The sequence below is a fragment of the Xylocopa sonorina genome, chromosome 11, assembly GCF_050948175.1.
Source record: "Xylocopa sonorina isolate GNS202 chromosome 11, iyXylSono1_principal, whole genome shotgun sequence".
NCBI classification, from domain to species: Eukaryota; Metazoa; Arthropoda; class Insecta; order Hymenoptera; family Apidae; genus Xylocopa; species Xylocopa sonorina.
In genome coordinates, this window is record NC_135203.1 from 504,623 (window position 1) to 520,601 (window position 15,979).

Consider the following 15,979-nt stretch of genomic DNA (forward strand, 5'->3'; position numbering starts at 1 on the left):
CGAACCATGGCCTCAATGGAAAGGTCGAATAGGATCGGGCTAAGTGGGCAGCCCTGCCTCACCCCCGACTTCATGGGGATCCAGGGCGTGTACCCTTCAGCGGTACGGACCCGCGTCGCCACGCCGTCGTAAAGGCTGGCGACGATGTTGATGAGCGGCCGGGGAGCGCCGGCACCGGCCAGCGAATCGATGATGGTGGCGTGGGGAACCGATCCGAAAGCGTTGGCCAGATCCAACCACGCCACCACCACCTCCCTACGCTGCTTACGAGCGGCAGCCATGGCCTGCTGAAGCACAAAGTTGTGCTCCAGACAGCCTTCGAAGGGCAAGAAGCCCTTCTGTGCTTGGCTGAGCCGCTTGTTGACTACGGCCCAACGAGTGAGCCGATCGGCGACGACCGCCGCGAAGAGCTTGGGGGTGACATCACCCAGGGCGATAGGCCTCCAATTCGATAGGTCCTCGCGATCACCCTTCTTGAAAAGGAGGACGGTGTTGGACTGCTTCCAGCGCCCCGGAATCTTCTCCATGCGGCGGCAGGTGTTGAATACCGCCGTAAGGAGGACCGCTCCTGGGTCCCCCCTCCGTAGGTCACCATAGGTCAGACCGTCGGGTCCGGCGGAAGAAGCAAGCTTCATCCGCTTTAACCGACGGCTGACCTCGGCTTCCGTGAAGGGGGAAACCAGGGCATCGTTCGACTCAGTGGTCGGGTCCTCCCCATAGAGAGAGGGAAGGCTACCAGGGCGGGCTCGGAGCGAGTAAACGTTCGTAAAGTGCTCCTGGACCCGTTCCAGGGGCACACTGCAATGGGGAGATTCTCCGGCGAGAATCTCCCGCACCGCGCGCTTCCGATCCGCCCTGAAAAGACGTTGGATTCGGGTAGCCTCCCCTACGCGATCCGGGACGCTGGGAGGGCCATCGCTCACCATCGAATTGGCCACATCACCCCGACGCCCCTCACTCCCCGCGACTGGCCGGCGCCGACCGGCCCCCCCGTTGGAGGCGGCACTCCGTGCGCCAGCCCCGGGTCCCGCGGCCCTCCGCCCCTGAAAGTACTCGTCCACCTTCGTGGCGAGCGCCTCCAGTTGCTCGGGTGATCCCACCCCCTCCGCGAAGGCCACTAACCGCGCCCTTGCGGCAACGTCCACCTCCCGGCGTCCCCTAGATCGGGGTCTACCGGTTGGTGGCGCGCCGGACGCAGCGTCGCGACCTCCACCTCGGGGATGGGGCACCCTAGATTGCCGCGGGGCCCGAGGCTGAGACGCCCCGCCTACCCGCTCGCAAGCAGCCGGGAGGCCCGATGTCGCTGTCCCGCGCCGCCGCCCCACGGTCGCTGCAGGTGCACGACCGCCTCTGGTACCCGCGCGATACCCACGTGTCGCACTCACCGGGTGGCTTTCCCGAATGCTCGACGGGGCCGTCCTCACCGGAGCCTCCACGACGACGCCGCCCCGGGATGATGACGCGGGCGGGCCCCGCGCGCCTCCACACCTGCACACACAAACACACCCCCGGTTTCGCCCGGGGGAGTCAGTACAATTGTCATTATTGACCGGACTAGTTGCCCGGTCAGTCAACGAATAAAATCTATTTTCTAGTAATAAATTATCTAAATTGAGGCCCCCTTCCTCCTCCCTGGGGAGCCTCGGTGACCTTCGAGTGGAGGGACCGGTTCCCTCCACCCGCGGGGACGGCTGCCTTGGGGCCTCCTCTTCCCCCGACGAATCCGTGGTGGTTATGGTGCGGTCCACCCACCGCCTTCTCCTCGCCGCACCTGGTGTTGCCGTGGATCGTCCCCTCGCGGCGCTCGTGTTACTCCTGTTGCTGCTGCTGCTGCTACTGCTGCTGCTGCTGGTACCGCTGCTTCCCAGGCAGCGGCGCCTCCGCCTTGTCCGGGCCGGTCCCTCCTTGGGAGCGGCCGCCGGCGCTCTCTCATCATCCGACGATGACGACGATGATGACTCATGGATGGTGGGGAGGGGCCTGGGCGAAGGTAGGGACCTCCTCTTCTCGGTCCCCTCCCCACGCGCCTCCACCCGAAGGGACACCCCGGTGGTCTGGGTGTCCCCTCTGCCCCCCGGAGGGGACAGGCGTCCCCGGATAGGCCTCTTCGCAGACGACCCGGGCGGGAGGGACGTCGCCCGAGTCGTCCTGGCTGGCGGGGTGGAGGCGCGGCCCGTGGCTGGCGGCGTCCGCGCCGCGACGGTGACCGCCAAAGGTGACACGACGGCCACCGTCATAATTGGAGAGCCACGGACCGTGGTCGTCATCGTCGTGGTTGTTAATGTGGCCGGAGCGCTGCAGGGCGTAGGTGGAGGGCCCTGCAGTGGTGGTGTCGCTGGGGGGGCGCTGGAGGTGGTGGACGCGCCCCCCATTCTCTTCGCTGCCGCCCGCGTTATCCTGGGCAACGCGGGCGGGAGAGACGTAGCTCTGGTGTTTCTTGACACCACCGCCGCTCCAGCCACGGCGGACGGGCTGCCCCGGGTGACCTCCGCGAAGGTGGTGGTTGGGGTCACTTTCCTTGACGGAAGAATTCTTCTGGGCGGGTCGGGTTGGGGAGGCTCGGTCGACGCCCGCCTCTTCCTCCCAGCTGCTGCGGGCGCCGCCGGGCTCTTCTTCCCCCTTGCGGGGGCAGGGGGCGTGGTGGAGGTGCCCCCTGAACTTCTCCCCTTGACCCCCGACCCGCTGCTGGTCCTCGTTGTGTTCGGGCTAGCCTCGTCCGCGGAGGAGCGCCGGCTACGTTGAAATAGCGCCGCGAGGGTAACGGTGCTCCTGGTAGCGGCGCTCGAACCCACTGTCGTTGTTGTTGTTGTGGTCGTGGTCGTATTTGTCCTTTTTGTTGTCCCGGCGGTGGGTGGACGAGTTCCTCGCCGGGGTTGCGTGGTGGTGGTTGCACTTATCCTCGTTGACTTGGTGGAGGAGGCCCCTCTCATAGTCGTCTTGGTTGCAGTAGAAGCAGCCGTCCCCGATGCTCTAGAAACAGCGGATCGATTATTAGCTGTTATTATCGGTGTAGTTATTGTTGTTGTTGTTGTTGTTGTTTTTGTTGTAGTGGAGGCACACGTTGTAGTGCCCCCACAGGTCACCGGGGACGCCCCCAGAGGGGGAAAGGAAGCCTCGTTCTCGGTGGAGAACGCCTCCACCGCGTCAACGGGTCGCGACTCGGCAACGCTATCGCCGGGCGTTGCGCGGGCGGCACTCCCTGCAAGGGAGTTGTGTCTAACGGAGACACACGGACCCCCGGTGGCTGGATGGCGGACCTGGTGGTGCGCCTTCACCTTCTTTAGCGCATAAGCGCTATCGTCGGCGAAGCCGCACTCAGCGCAGGTCCACCTTTTAATCGCACCGGGGTGATGTAATTTTAGGTGTTTAAATAAATCCGTGTGTCTCAGATAGACACACGCTCCCTTTTTGCACGCAGTTCTGCCGACAAAGCAGAACGGGCAAGGAAATTCTGCCGGGAACGGGTACAATAGCTTCACCACGCATTCACCATTACTAGAATTCACACTGCTATTTGTACCCGCCATCGTTACGATAGTGTCGCAACGCAATCGCTCGGCTCGTCTAATAAAATAATAAGTCGAAATAATAAAACAAACGCTCACCGGAGCAAACACAAACGGTTAACGGTCGAGCGAACGAACACGTAAGACAAAGGACAAATTGAATAAATAAGTATATACACAGAATAGACAACGGACAATCCCGAACGCGAACGCGAATAAATTAATCACTTAATACGAATTAACGACGACGGAGAATCTAATAAAATAAATAGAATAAAATAATATAAAACAATTCCGCTGTGCCCGGTGGACACAGCCCCGCACGAACGAACCGTGCTTCGCGTACGTGACCAGCAACCGCAAACGGTTTAACTTTCCACGACACTCCACACGGCCTGGAAAACTCCGGACCGCGACGTATCGAGTTACACGGGGTGTAAAGGGCCTCCGTGTACCCCGATCTCTTAATTAAAACAAATAAATCGGTGATTTTAATCAAACTAATTGCTGCTATTTCGCAGCGACGACCCGTAAAATCGAGCAAAAAATTCGATTTACGGGCGTACGTGCAAACAGTCTAACACCCAAAACACGGAGAGGTCGAATTCAAAACCAACGGCTATAAGTGTAAAGTTTACACTTATAACCGGGTATAAGGTCAGACAAACCGAATCTACTCGGATTCAAACTCCTCGGAGGTCGAAATGGTCGACCTAGGAGGAGGGACGTCACGTATGGACGTCTAACGTCTACCCGATGCGTTCAACACCACCGCATCGGGAGCACTTTAAACTAACTACGCGGAAGGGACCTCCACCGAAATTCCAAGTGTTAGACTTACCAAGTCCAGAGTCCACCAGCAAGCCGAACGCACTGAACACTGCACCAAACACGAGCACAGCACGCGCGACGCGGATGATAACGCGACACTCCGGTGAGCGAGTCGGAAAAACACAGATTAAATAAATACTTAAGCTACTGATGGGGAAGATCAAGTGATATAGAGTGCAGAAAACTGATTTTTGGAACTCTTATTGAGCCGGTCCCAGAGGCACTGCAATACTGGGTCGACTCGCGGCGGAGGTGGAGCAAGCCCCAGCGGTCCGCCTTTTTCCAAAAATCAGGTTAATATTCTGACTCCTAATGAGGAGTGTATCAGATATTAAGCTGATAAGAACAGATACTACACTTTGATCTTAGCCATCAGGCCGAGAAGCGATGCTTTTACAACGTTTAAAACATCTTTATGTACCCTGTGGGGTATCTATACGCTCGCGAGAAACGGTAGGCCATGCCCGACGCGTAGCGGTGAACTTCAGAACTACTGGTTTCGTGAATTGTTAGCTATCTTACATTGCACATTACCACACATATATTGATGCACAGAGGGTTCTTCTGTTGTAAATAATATGAAAATATATTTTTAATTACGTATGGAAACTGAAAGTGATTAGCGTATTGAAAAAAAAAATTGATAAATTTTGAAAATTTGTATGCGGTATTTTTTACTTACAATCTGTATTAAAACTACCTCTATTGTATTATATTGTACACATATATCCGTATATTTATTTGTATAATACAATGGATATCAATTTTACTCTACATTTTCTGTATAAAAGAAAAAGAAATTGATATGTACGTATTATGTGCGGTAACTTAATATCGGTTAGTTTTGATGCCACATTGATTGAGTCGATAATGTAGAGTAAGAATACGAACCTTTTGTTTATAAAATAAGAGAATTACATAATTGTTTTCTATCTTAACTGCACAATTGTAATAGATGAGTGTTTTTTTTCAACAACAATTCCGTATTTTCTAAAAATGTCCACTATATATATCTTGGAAACTAAAGCCAATATGTAAAAATATGTAAAAATCATAAAAATAAGCACTTTGTGTATTTTGATTGTGAAATAGACATATTAACACGAAACGAGGGTATGAGAACTTGTTTTTTTAATAAGTAGAGTGTAAAGGCTTTCGCTTTTTTGCACCAAACAGGACGTAAGAATTCTATGCAGTAGCTTAGAGATTGAAATAAAGGGTGGTTTGCTTTTTCAAATGCAGGTAATGTTAATTTAGTATTAGTAGTTTCTCTTTCGACAAAATTATTATAAAATATGTCACTAGACTGATTCTGAGCAGTGTTAATATAAGCGAAAGATACCACGTAAGGTAGGAATAGAAGGGGAATGGATAAAGTATTAATGGGCAACATCTGAAACAAAGTGTTTCAATAGATTAGTATGACACTTTTTTAGCCGCATGTCTATTTGAATTTGTACCGTTTTGTCTGAAAATACTTTTTTTTTATACGGTCCCTTGAATTTTGGACACAATTTCTTGGATAAATTAGTCTTCTTTTGTTTAAATGTATACGAAATCGTTAATTTTAATTGCCCGAGGATTAGTCTTTCTGTCATAATATTCCTTGCTTTAAAACCGAATGACAATTCATATGAAGTAAAGTTAGTTGTTTTGTGCTTTGACATATTATAACTAAGTGTAGCAGAAGATGGGTATTTCTCCCCCCAGTCCATTTGGTCGGATTGAACATACTGTATAAGGCAATCTTTAAAGGTTAAATATGATCGCTCAAGCGTTCCATTTGTTTATGGGTGATACAGTGTAGTGGATAAATGTTTTGTCTTAAACAATTTAGTTAAATCTTTAAGGAATTACGATATATAATCAGCATCTTCGACCAATAATATCGTTCTAGAAATACCGAAACACGTAATGGTTTTAGTTACAATTTTCCCGATTATTAGAGCTTCGTGATTAAATATCGTTTCTGCAAAGTTCAATTTAATCAAGTCGTCCTGCATTATTGAAATAAATTTATTGCCAGTTAAAGCTAATTGAGTTAAAGCTAACTACTACTAGTGATTTCCATCGGTTGTCTAGTAGGTTTGAAATTGGTTTTGTTCATTTGACAAGAGGAACAGGATTTGACGTACATTCTGATATCATTTTTCATTGTATCCCAATGATAACGTTCCTTAACTTTACAATATGTTTTGTTGAATCCGCAATGTCAGGAAAATTATGATTTTCTCGTAATATTTCTTGAATTTGTTCTCGAGTACTAGATTCGAATTTGCTACGATCGATTAATTGGTACGACTTCATTTTTCGAAAATACTAATCACAACATCTTAGACAAAAGCATAGGATTTATATCGAGTTTTTTATGTGAGGGAATCAAAAGGAATTTTTCTTCTTTAATGTGATGACGTGCGTTTATTAAACACTCGAAAAGATCCCGAAGTTCTATTTTACCAGAATGTGTGCAAGTAGAAAATGATATGAAAATGATTTGTTCTTGGTTTTCTTACTTATGAATACCGTTTGTCGATGGAGTCATTTTATTGGAATTGAATTTGATAGAAATGTATTTTGAATACTGATTGCTTCCATCAAGATCTTGCGATCAGAATAAAAGGATAATTTATTTTAATTTCTTTATTGGAGAACTAACTTTTTCGAATATGATTATGTTTTGGTTTCCTTTTTCAAACTTTATACAATCTTCGTTCTACTTTCTTATTGTTACGTTAACTAAACCCAATGGTTCGGCAGCATTAGAATTCCTGCTGTCTGATTTATATCTGATTTGTTACTGATACTTTTGAAGTCTTAGTCTCCATCTAACCAAACGAGAAGCGGAATATTGACAATTGAGCAACCACTGTAACGGTCGGTGATCGGTATGTACATATTATAAATTCTCGGCCATATAAATAAGGTCTAAAATGTTTCCGCTAACCTAACTACTGCCGAGAGTTCTTTTTCTACTGTTGAAAAATTTTGTTCTGATTTGTAAAGAGTGCACAAATAATAGGCGATTGGTAAATCCGTGGTATTTGTGATTTGTGATAGGACACCGCCAATGCCCACGTTAGAGGCGTCAGTACTTTAATTAAACTGTTTCGAAAAATACAGATACTGAAGTATGCGTTTGTGCATTAATTTTCTTTTTAGGGTAAGAAATGCTTCTTCTTGCATATCCGTCCAAAGGAAGGTAGCGTCCTTCTTTAATAATTAAGTTAGCGGTTTAGCAACAGTAAAAAAGTTTTCTATAAATTTCCGGTGGTAACTGTAAGTAATATCGGGTAACGGGGTGCACGAGCGGTCAACGAGGGCCGTGTGTGTTTCCCTGCGGCATCGCCCCTCCCCGGGGCCTTGCCTAAACATACGGATGGGCCATGGCGTTGAGGGTGTCCTGGAAGCTAATACGAATGGCCTAAGAAGGCATTCCTGTACGAACCATCGGGTGAGACACTAATAAATACGCCCAGTAGATGTTGAGCCATCGAATTATTACTCCATTTTCCTCAACTTCTTACATAACCTACCAGTCCTAGAAACATTTTAATTACTTTCTGATTTTTCGGTTTCACATTACGTTGAATACAATCTACTTTTTTCGGATTGAGTTCTATGCTTTTGTCGATTATATATCCTAAGTATTAGCAAGATTTTTTTTTACATTCACATTTGTCGGGCTGCAATTTTAGATTACTATCTCGCAATGTAGAAAATATGTTAAGCAGTCTCCTATTGTGGTTGTCTAAACTTGATCCGTATAAAAACAACATCGTCCAGATAAACGAAACATTATTTATTAGTCAAGCCAATTAAAACGTTGTTTACCATTCTTTGAAAAAACAGTTTTAGGAAATCGTCTCCCAAAAATCCATCAAATGGAATATTAATAATGTTATCTAAAATTTATAATTTAACTTTAATTGGTTTAAGCGTACTTCTAATTCGATTTCGGTTTCACCGCATGTTGCAACCGGTGCATTTGGAAATACTCCATTTAATATTACGGAAGCATTATTATTTATTATGAAATTTGTACCACTGGTTGACTTTATTAGAGAAACTAAAGCTCTTGTATCAATCAGAAATTTAAGGATTTTATCGTTGGAGTTGGAGTTCTTTTATTGGAAATGAACAAATTAAATCATTTAAGTTAGTTAGGGATCCAGAAATGGTTATATTTGAAAGTTCAGCAAAAAGTTTGCAATACCTACAGTGACTAATTTGTCGCGATTGAACTGCTGAATTTGAGGGTGTTGTAGGAGCTTGATTGAAATTAACAGATCTGAAATTATTATGACTGCATAATGAAGGATTATGTTGGATTATTTCCACATGTCAACGGAGAAACAAAAATGAATCTTGTGTTAGGAAATAGAATCCAATACATAAACCGTGAAAAAAACCTATCGGTCGAGTAGGGCCTCCAACTGTTTATACCTAGGGGTCTGAAAGAAAAACACGTGCAGACTTTACGTTGCCAATTTTCTTTAAGAGGGAGGATCCGAGTATTTTTATGGAGTGGCCTCACAAGTCGTATAGCATTCAAAGCGTACAGACGTTCCGTTAAGTAAAAGTATATATAAAGTAAATATTTGCTTTTTGAAATTTTTTATAAATGTGACCGTGAAATTTGTTTTCGTTCATTTGCTTGAAAAATATCCACATCCAATATATTTATGTTTGTTTGAAATAGTCTAATGTCGTATACCAACCATATTGCATATGGGCATTAAAAAATGGAAGTTCTACTACTTTATTATAAGATTTGGAAAAATGTCTGCATACCACGAGAGCTATACGAAAAATGAGAACACTCGACCGGAAATCTGGGATTCTCTTGCTTAAGAAAATAACGGCGCAAAGTCTGCACGTGTCTTTCTTGATCGCCGTGAAAGTCGATTATTCTTACTATGGCAATCAAAATCGATTTGATATATCGGCTGGGACACCACACTGAGATCATTTCTTGTCAAGCTCCTATAATTTTGTCAATTATATTATTTATGACATATTATAACGATTGGCAATTACGAAAAGAATTTATTATTAAATTTCCAATTCACTATATTTAATAAAAACAGGGGAAAAAACAAATAAAAAGAGAGATACTTATAGTAAAATTATGGGGTGACTAGAAGTCCAATTAATGAAATTCTGATTTTGATACCAAATATACGGTGATAACGATGATGGAACATGCAGTGTTCTAGATAACACGGTCAGTCGAACGGGAGATGATTCTATGTGCAAAAGTATGTTGAAAATATGGAATAAATTTTTCTTGTCCAGAACTTTGGTTTCGAGAAAATAGAGCTTGAAAATTTGTAAGATATAAAGCTTGACTGATCAATGAATGAATATAAATAATATGGATAGCACAATTAATGACAAAACGAGAAAAGAATGTAGAATGACTTTTTTTCCTTTTCTTCATTTAGTGAAACCAATTCACTTTTTTAAAAAGTGAAACTTTACATGAAAATAATGTCACTCTATACTTCCGACTAGAATAATATCTCATTGACTGTATCACTTGTAGTATATTAGTTTATAAATCAGTCAAATACATTCCTGGAAACTTCAAACTCGATCTTATCGAAAAAACGAAACCTCGATCAAAAATGTTTCCTTCTTTTCTCTTCGACTTAACTTTTAATATATGTAGAATCACTTTAATGTATTAAGTAAAAACAAAAACTCCAAATTGTAAAAAATAATAATCGTCGAAAACATATATGTTGTATCACAGTTTCGACCATTTCATTCGTGATATATAAATGATACGATGCTAAAACGATTTTTAGGGTACAGTATTTTTATTGACTATTGTATGTAGATATCTAAGTTTCTATCGAATTATATACACTTCTTGACAACTATTCATGAAACTGTATGTCTAGTACGAGAGATGGTTACGAGCTGTTTTTGAATGAATTTGGATGCTATAACAAAAGGTCTATTGCGTGTCTTATTTTCATTATGTCATGCCTATCAATATTAGTTTAAGTATTTTTAGTGTCACCACCACTCATTAGTTATCATGCTTTCACTCCTTTTACATATGCTGGACTCCTCACTGTTCAGCTCTATTCTCAACCCTCCTGTACCGTTATAGTTCAAAGTACATTTCACCGAAACCCTTAAATAGCCCTACTTTTCCATATTTCGCCAGCCTTCATCTTGTGACACGCAACCGACAAACTTGTAAGTGTCCCGTTTGGAAGAATAATGTATTGTTTTCTGCGAAATGTCAATCCTTAGCTCGCTCTACATGCTGCCTCAAAACACGCTTCAATCCCAAAGCATTCAAATATAACCGGACATTACAAAACAATACATTTAATACTGATTTAAGTTGAACAATTTAAAATTTTCATAAGAAGTAATATTTGCATCTATTGACTTCCACATTTTCGTAATATTTCATTTCAATTCTTCTTTCGAAGTAATAATTGTATTTCGCAGTCTTCTTTCTACCTTATCTCATAAATGATTAATAGGATTGAGATCGAGATTCTCGGTGTATGTGGTAATATGTGCAGAACATTATACAGCAACCATTCCTTCACTATTTTTGCGGAATGCTTCGGATCATTGTCTGACCGGTAAATTCAATTTCGCTACACTGTCTTCAATTTCAAATTGTTTAACAAAATTCTGAAATATTTCATCTTATCTAAAATTCCATCGATGAACATAAGATTTCCCACCCTATTAGCTGCCATGTACCTCCATAACATTACAGATCCATCATTATGTTATGACTTGTTTCTAATTCTGTATTTTTCCTGACAACACAACTTTGTCACAGCAAGAGCTCTATGATGTCACTTGCGCCGCATGACATCACTTCCATAGCCATCTTTGTTCGCATTCGTCGATGGTTAAGATGGTACGCGGTAACAACTCGTTCCATATCACGCGTGTTATATGTTCATTCATGAATTTTTTAAACCAGGAGTGTACATTTTCACTTGCAACCAACAATTGCTGTATCCAGTTAGTTTTATCATTTTTAATATTCGTTTATAATTTGGTTGGGAAAATGTCACCCTATGCCACTGCTAACAAAATTTATGAATGAACGTCATTGGCACGCAATATCAGCACTGGATTCTGGTGCATTTCAATACGTGTAATCCTGATGATACCTCTGTAGTGTTACGGAACCTGAGAGCGCCACTGTAATACACTGCTGCTTTTTGAAATGTTATAGGATTTACTGTGTTGTCTGGATAGTTATAACACAGCTGGCTAGTAGTTGCTCTGTTCTCCATATCCAGAACTCTGGCTTCGATAATCGTAATGTTTGTCGGTGTAGTGATTCTATTATATATCCTGTAGCTATTTTTATCCCTGCTTGGTATACTTTATTCACTAAGTTTTAATTTTTTCTGTTGTATAGTATAGAAATATTCCTTTTTTAATATGCGTTATGTATTTCAGGATGTTCCGGGTGTCTCTTCATTTCTAATTCATTATCCAATAAGGTACTCCCAGGATTCTTACCTATTTAGTATTTTTATATTATCTTTCTTTTTATTCTTTTAGTTGTAGTTTTTCCAGGTTTTTACTTTTTTTCTTTTGATTTTCTTTTATTTAAGCTTTTTGTAAAAAGGACGATATTATCAGCATATTGTAATGCTTCTGCATCTTCTCCTATATTACGGTTATTCCTACCGTATTTATGTATATTATAGATGATATGAGGCTAAATATTATTCATTGTAGGAGACCTTTATTTTGTTCTTCTTTTATTGTCATCGTAGTCTTTTATTAATCTCATTGTTCTTGTTACTTAATCAGTTATTTATATAATTTGTTATCTTATTTGAACATTTCTTTATTTTCAGTATTTTTTTGAAGACTTTGTGGTTTACGTTATCATAAACGCCTTGTATGTCCATGCTGCTGCAGTTTTCTTATAATTTTTAAAACTTTGCCTTACCTATGTATTGCTGCTAGGTATAATAAGTTGTCAATCGTACCTAAATTTTTTCTGAATCCATTTTGGTTTTCATCCATAATATTATTAATTTCTGTTCATTCAGTCAGTCTGCTGTTGGTAATTCCTTTTAAGAGTTTTCCTATGCAGTTGATTAGTGCAATTGGCCTTAATGTTTTATTTCCTCGTTTGTCCAATAGGATTATCAGCGCTTCCTTCCATGCTTCTGGTATGCTTGTTATTTTCCAGATTTCACTGTACATCTCTAACAGCAGTTCTCTATAGCCTGGAATCAGGATTTTTATAGTTTATTATTTATTCCGCCCTTACCTAAAACCAATTTTTCTTTTATCTTTTTCATAACATGTTTTTGACCTCACATCAACTGACTGCTTTCCATTATCGGTCGTCTAGTCTACCACACCGAGAACCGAACAATACGTGCTTTACGCATAATAAGCTACATTCTATATATACAAAAACTTAACTTGAACTATAAGGAAATAAAATTGTTCACGGCAACTCTAAATTAAAGAACAAAATAAAATATACGAAGAAAAAAAAATTATTTCAATAAAAAAGTGCTTCAATGCAAAAACGGTGTTTGATGGCAGTCACAAACTTCGTCATTACATCGACCTCTATCTTGTCTGTAAAAGTGTGCATCAACCTAACATTCCTTTCCTTCCTAAAATCTCTCAAATAGAAATGGTACCTAATATCGAAATATTTCGTCGTGGAACGGACCATTGGATTTTTCGCCAGTGACTGAACGCCCAGGTTGTCATTAAATATAGTTATATAAGTCAGATGATTAAAGCTCCTTCAAGAGCTTTGTTTCCGGGACCTCCAAATTATTGCACCTTGACATACAGTGAACATATATCCAGTAACCGATCTGTGATCAATTTGGCATCTTCCCCAGTCGGCATTAACATATATTTCAAGGTCCACCTAATTTAACGTATTTTCTAATTTAATAATACACTGCAATCAATAGTACCCTTTAGATATTTCAAAACCCTTTTTGCTGCAGCTCAGTGCGTATCATCGTTGCATTCATTGAATTGCGTCGTTGCATTAATTGAATCCCAACACGTTATCTGCGTGTGATACGCAAGTCTTGTCGTCGTTACCGATGTATATATATATACGACAACCAACGAATTCACAGTACGATCTCCTATCGTTTCCAGTATTCTTCTGAGGTCTGTGAAAAGAAACACCTTTATCAATTAGAGTACTCACCGGATTGCAGTTTGAGCAGATCTAAAATACATTTTGTCTGAGTTAGGGAGATATGATTAGTTGGCCTTGACGTATTTCAATTCCTAAACCTAAGTACCGAACGAGTCCGGGATCCTTTATGTCAAATTTTGAACGTAAACCATCTTTAATCTTCTTAATCCATTAATGATTCAAGGAGATAATTAACATATCGTCTACATAAGTGACCATACAAAACTTTTGATGTATTCCAGTATCATTATATGCCCTATATGGATCAGCCGCCGTTGGTGATAATCCATGATTCTTCAACTTCTGACTCAACATCTTGTTCCAGTCTCGTCCTGCTTGTCGTAACCCGTAGATATCTTTCTTTAGTTTACATACTTCGTCACAATGGCTTCCTAATTCTTTAATTAACACACTAGCCATTTTCTTCACTTGCATCAGATATTAATTCTTCTAAGCAATCTTCAAATAATTCAATATATATATATATATATACACCTTCCTTAATATTTCCATTCAAATATACATTAGTCACATCTATTTGCCATATGGATGGCCATATTCAATTTCAAATCCGAAAAGCGCCTCGACTCTGAACAATTACATGCTTCGTAAATAACTTGGCCTATGGTTGTAAAATACTATTGGAAATTTGATTCGAACGAAAGACAAATGTAACGGCTCTTGGGACATTGCTGTTGCTACAGGTGAGCGTATTGTCACCATGTATTCGATAAATGGAGAGTGATGACAATAGGTTTGATTCGTTCTATTAATTAAGTAATAATATTCGATGCCTTTATCACTGTTTGCTGATAGTTACACTATAACACATGCTTCTTTTTCTCTTTTCAGTATTCCGTCTTTCATTTCCTTCTTCATCTTTATTTCAACTTTGTTGTGGAATTCACTTCTGTAGGTGGAATTCCAATTTTCATTTTGGTCGGATAGATCTCTGTTTCTCTCTTGTTCTTTTCTTTGTCTTATCACTTTTGAAAATTTGGCACTTAGTTGTCTATCCATTATTAAGTTAATTAATTCCTTATCAGAATACTGAATACTGAATTTCTTTTCTATTATCTCCTTTATGTCTCTGTTCCCAGAACGTTTCTTCTGTCTCTCCTGATTCAATATAGCTTGATGTGAGTTGGTGTTCTTCTTTCCCATTTTCATTTCTATCTGTATTTTATAGTGCACAACGTAATGCTCAAAAGAGATTTCAGTAAGAAGGGCACGTTTTGATGTTGAAACGGAGGAGTCGTCTAACGTTTAACGATTTGAAGAACTGCAAGAGACCGCAGATAATCGCCGCGGTAGATATTTATACCGCCGAGATGTTGCCTCATTTGATTTTGGGAAACATCGGAAACGAAGAGAGAAGATTATGCGTCGCGTTGCTCGAAGAGTTTCGAGATTGTATTTCATCGTCGATCATCGCGAACCTATCAAGGATTGAAATAATAAGAGTATCAATCACGCTCGTATGATAATAGACAGGAGATACTAAAATGTGCATTAACTATCGCCGATTAAATGCGATAACCTTAAAGAACACATATCTTAGCCACTCACCAATGATCAGATTGATAGGTTGGGAGGCAGTCGATATTTTACAGGACTTGATTTAGCATTAGGCTATTATTAAACCCCTGTTGCGGAAAATTCATTCAATTCGGACAAACACATTAGCTGCTTTCCAACGGCTGATAAATAAAGTCTTTGAACCTTTGAAAGGAACAATGGATCTCCCCAAACTTGGACGATGTTATTATACCCTTGACAACAGTAGAAAAGGGAATCGACAAGCTACGGAAAGTATTGGAAGCTTTTCGAACACATGACCTGACTCTTAGAGTGGAGAAATATTCCTTCTTCAAGCAAACCATCAAGTACCTAAACCGAGAAATATGCGATCAGGAAGTGAGGCCAAATCAACGAAAGATCGACGCCATCAGGGACACGTTACCATCCGAAAATATAAACCAGGTACGACAATTCTTGGGACTGGCAAGTTATTTCCAAAAATTTATGAAGAATTCCGTTGCACTTGTTTAGTCTTTGACGTGCCTGACTTGCAAGAACGTGCCTTAGCAAATGAAGGAAAGAACAATAGCAAACCTCGATTGAGATTATCGAGAACACTTACTCGTTTAATTTTTGTTTATCTCGAATGACACATCACGAGCCAGGCCCGTTCATTGCTCGTTGTTTCGATGCCTGTTTCATTGCTCGTTGTCCGAACGAAGTACCACGAGTCAGGTTCGTGTTCATTATTTATGACCCAAATTCTTTGCCTCGAGCCTCACTTGTCATTGTAGGTCAAAAGGTTTGAAGCGAAGTGCTTCGGTTTGCTGTAGGATAGAAGAGGAAAGAAGGAGGGAAAAGAGAGGAAAAGAACGTTTCGTCCTGGGCCTGCTAGTGGACTCATCAGTAAGGCTACCTAGCAGGCCCTGCC

The 15,979-nt window shown here is 41.7% G+C and overlaps 1 non-coding gene across 1 annotated transcript; it reads right to left on the bottom strand.

The window, feature by feature from the left end:
• Window positions 1-4,535: 4,535 nt before the first annotated feature.
• Window positions 4,536-4,726, bottom strand: LOC143429489 (U2 spliceosomal RNA). Its single transcript, XR_013102551.1, has one exon. It is a non-coding gene; the product is annotated as a U2 spliceosomal RNA (small nuclear RNA).
• Window positions 4,727-15,979: the final 11,253 nt, after the last annotated feature.